Here is a 5003-nt window from a genome sequence, read left to right as displayed (position 1 = left end):
TAATGACACTCACGATGACATACGTTCTTCAACAATAGCATGATGACATGGAAATGTACTCATGATGCCTTAATGACACTTGTTGTAATGTTTGTGTGTCATTGTTTTTTTTCATATTGCCTAACAAAAATGAAGAAGAAGAGAAGACTGCAAAAAGAGATGGCCGACAAATGCCCCTATGACGCCCACCAATGATCAAACCAATCGATCATTTTATAGTTATCTCCACGAGGTAAGAACGAACCCGGAAATGTTTTGTAATACAAGGCAGGAACGAGAAGCCAACAATATGTTGTAACACAAGCTAAAAACCAAGGTGGGAACCTGGACTTGAGACGACGACAAAGGGTGCTCCGGTGGCAGCAGACGACGGTAAATGGTGCATCATCAAAGGGTGCTCCTGTTACAGTAGATGGTGCGTCGTCAAAGTAGATGGTGTGTCGTAAAAGGGTGATTCGCTGGCAGCATAGGAGTTTACTGCTTAGGGCAAAAATATAATGTTTGAAATTTTTGAAGAGTTAAGATCATCCTCCCTTTTTTGGATGGAGGATATTTTTATCCTTTTCTTAAATCATTATTTCATGGCGAGAGTTAAGTCTTTGCAACCGCACCGGACTTCGATGCTAAGTGATGTCAACACATACACAGATACGAGCCCCACGTGCTTATATATGTGGTGCTCATTCGGACCCCGAACATGCACTGTAGCAAACCCCTCATCTTCGGGGGAGAACACACAACACCCTTGATATATACGCGCCCCACGTTCTTCCATGCGAGCACGTCAACTTGGTTCCAAGTGACAGATTTTGGGAGATATTTCAAACTCTCTCAATGCTGGTACTCTTCCACCTATACCTCTTGATATATCTTTGTCTCCATCTGCACACTCTATGGTGGTAATTTGCTCGTCTCGGGTTAAAACTTCTTTACTTCCTTGTGACTCCACCCATATTGAAAATCCCTTACATGTTTTGCAATCTGGACGTCTCTCTAGACTGTCATCTTAATATCCTGCAATCTCCATGAAAAATCCTTTCATGGAACATTTGAGGATTTGCATGATCTCCAGCTCAACGTTGATATGTGTGACGCTATTCCTGCTCATTCGATGTTTATCATCTTTATTCTCGATGCTATGCTTCAGCCTGCTAGTGTTACCCAGTTTATGAGGTGCCTTCCCAGTTATGAGTTGTTTGCAAGTCTACTTACCGATGAAGGGTGGAGCAGGGTATTGTGCTTGTGGGATCCTTTGCATGTAGCCATTTCCGACTACATTATCCATCCATTTTGGATCCAAGAGAATGTTTCGGATGTCGACACTCAACAAAAAAATTTGTAGTGGGGGTTTACTTGGATTCTGATAGGTGGCTTCGATGTGCGGTATTTTGGCTTTTTTAACTACCACAAAGATTTTACAACGCTCGTTATGGAGTCATTTCATGTTTGCTAACTACCTGAAAATGAAGAGCATTTGGGTGTTTGGGCCTGGAGGGGAATACTTTGGGGTTCCCTTATATCTTGGCAAGCGAGTAATGGGCAGTTCGTGAAGTTTTGGTCTGACCAGTGGTGTGGTGTTCCTCTGATCCAGGCATTTACAACTGGAGAGATATTTATAGTAGTATCGTCTTGCTTAAATCATACGTTCCCTCAGGTGCTTCACAATGATCAGTTCTTGCATCTTGCTGCCTCCCAATGCTGTCATATCCCGAAACATGTTGACTTCCAGCCCAGACCGTTTGATTTGGAAGAATTCTCCTTCTTCCAAAATCACACGATTTTCCATTTGTGAAGCTATTCGCTAGAAGTTTTCGATCATCCCTTGAAGTAAGCAGCTTTAGAGTTCGCTTGACCACCCTCCTTCAATTTGGACAGTTTACCTTGCCCTTGCTCATCGACTTCCTATGCTAGATCGACTGCAACTCATGGGCATTCAGTTGTTCAATAGGTGTGTTATATGTGGACGAGCGGAGCAGACGATTCAGACTGCACGTTCAGTGCAAATCTTTGGCACATGATCTCTTCGTTTTAAGTCTTTTGTATTAAGCGATATCCGCATAGCCTTCTCTGTGAGGAATTCCAGTGGTGGCAGAGTAAAAAGTTTACTTTGCCTTGGTTGCAAAAGTGCTGATTGGCCACCTTCCATCTGCTGCTCTGTCGGGTTTGGACGATCCGTAACGTTGTTATTCACCATAGCCCACCTTACTCCTTCAACCGGTTCAAGCATGAGGTCTGGTCCTATCGCAGATCTATGTTCAATCGCTTTGCAATGGATGCCCACTCCACACGCATGATTTCCATTTGGAGCAAATATCATGTCGTCCCTAGTTCTCACTTGCCAGTATTGGATAGGGATTTGCATCTACAAATGCTCTCATCTCGATCACAGAATATAATTAGGATGGGTTTCTGTGTTTGGTACCGATCAGGGACCTTTGTGCTCGCTGGTGCAATGGAGTGTGACTTCTTACTTCCTAAGACTTGGTACCTGGAGGTTATTCTCCCTCAATTTTCTTTGCATAACCTTCAGTTGTCCATTTCATCAAATAACCGACATTGGATAAGTTGGCTTTCTTCTATTGTGGAAGGCAGACATCATTTGGGCGATAACTTCCCTTGCTTAGCTGCTATTAGTTCGATAATTCATACTAGCTCAACAAGGCATTGCGAAAATGTTTGCCTTCTCCTTTCTTGTGTTGAGAATGTTGGGAATAGTATTGTTTGGAAGGATCACCCTTACTGTTGGTTTCTGTGATGTATATTTCCCTGTATATTCCTAGTAAACTCATGTGAATATTACCATCAATAATAAGGTGGATGTAACACCACGATCTGGGACCTCAGGAATCTGAGTTTGGTTGGTATTATTTTTTAGAGGAAAATAGTTCAAAGTTCACACAGAAAATGTGGTTTAATTTTTTTCATTTTATTCTCATAATCAACTTTTTTTTTACAATGTTCATCGTTCATAACAAAAGAAAAACAATTACATCTTTATTCAATGACAAGGAAATAGAATATACCAAGTACTTTGCTGAAGAGGAAGAAGTTGCTCACGTCCTGTTTGTGCTAATGTACCTGAAACCTATAGTTGTAATTAAACATGATAGTAAGTATACGACTCAGTAAAAAATAATTATAAGCAAATAAATATTTAAATTTATAACTGTAGTGGGCTCTAAGCTCCTAGTCTTACTTTAGTTTTCGACATACAACACAAGTTTTTATATTTTAATTACCCCCAATAACTTTCTCAAACACTCTCTTACAACAACTATCATTAAGTCGGCTATACCGGTCATAGTCGTCTATGGGCGTAGCAACATCTCAATTCTACAATGTTGGCTAGACAATGAATCATACACTTTCAGTGATCTCTAGACCTCCAAGCACTGCAATGAAACCACCACGGAGACCCCACCGGTAGCTAGCCGGGAGGTCAGACTCTCAATCTCAGTATGGTTCATGCTACATCCTAACCATAATGGTTATTAACCATTCATGGTCTTGCAGAGTCTAAACCCAGTGTGAGTGTAACCCTAAGTCATAACTAAGTTCAACACATTGAACCACATTCTCAAAACTCATACTTCACTCATTCTATCATGAGTGATATCGTAAACCGATCACAACGGATCTCACTCTTTAATCTCATGATAACATTAAGACTCACACGATCTCTCACTAAGCATGCAATGATGTAATGTCTTTATATCGTTAAATCACCGGTGACTCACTCTCCATGGTGGTTGCACTCTAGCCGCGAACCAGGTAGCCCTTGCCACAGGTCGCCACTTTCGAGATTTAAGGGGTTATGCGTGCTGATCTCAATATATTCATTAATATTACACCATGAATAGAATAAATGAGGCTCCAATCTAAATATAATCTCATCACAATACATTTTATTAATAATCACACAGACATGCGATCATAAAATAATTTCTTTCTAACATGCATGACATACCATAATTCTAATACGCATATCATAACTAACATGTATATGAAATTAATTCATAATGTCAAGTATAAAAATTTTATGCATGTCATGGTCTCACTAAAAAATCATCATGTTAATCACATTCATTTACAATATTACAATAACATGCAACGTAAAAATATTTATTTATATCTAAAAATTGCTCATAATATCCCTTACCTCAAATACGAATATTGTGCTCTAGATGCAATCAAGTCTCAAGGTGCTCTGACAGTAGAATCTGGTCATTACATAAATATATTCACATTAATGCACAAAACTTCTTATAAAATTACCAAAATACCCCTCCTAAATTGACTCATAAACCTTTGATTTTTGTATCACTAATTTAATTAAAACCAATGAATCAATGGATTCCTCTCTATAATACGAGTCCAACGCACCAAGCCTCACTCAATTCTGAGTTTGGGGTGCAAAGTTATACCCATTTTACCAAAATAGATTTAGGGTACCCAAAAGAGTACTTTGGTTATTTCTAAAAATTTGAAAATAATCCAAACCCGAATCAGGTTTATGAACACCCCAAATTTTTTTAAAAAATTATAAAATTTCTCTTTTTGCCCCATCTTCTAAATAATTTGGGTCAATTTCTGATCAAATTTCATTTATTTCTCGGATTCACTAAAATCCAAATCCATTTTTCATATCTGACCCAATTTCAGATCCGGATCTGACATCGAAAATCCAATTATGAGCCTTATTATCTATTTTTCAAATCAAAATTATAAAAATACAAAAATAATTTTCTAAATGGCTCAGGTAGTTCATCTGATATCCATTTGGATCCACTGCTCTGTATTCCTCGATTTGAGGTCCAAAACTCTAATATCTTCTCAAAACTCTGGATCCAGACCCATTTTCTAAAGAAATTCTAAAAGATTAACCCTGTATTCTCAGAAAACCCCTCCTTTATAAAATTTTCAAGTTTTTTTACAAAATATTTCAAAAACCCTTATTTCCTCCATAGTTTTATAAAGTTTTCTTTCAAAAATACAAAAAAAAT

This window comes from Nuphar pumila, chromosome 2 (genome assembly GCF_984573655.1).
Source record: "Nuphar pumila chromosome 2, dmNupPumi1.hap1.1, whole genome shotgun sequence".
NCBI classification, from domain to species: domain Eukaryota; kingdom Viridiplantae; phylum Streptophyta; class Magnoliopsida; order Nymphaeales; family Nymphaeaceae; genus Nuphar; species Nuphar pumila.
Note: the sequence above shows the minus strand (reverse complement) of the source record.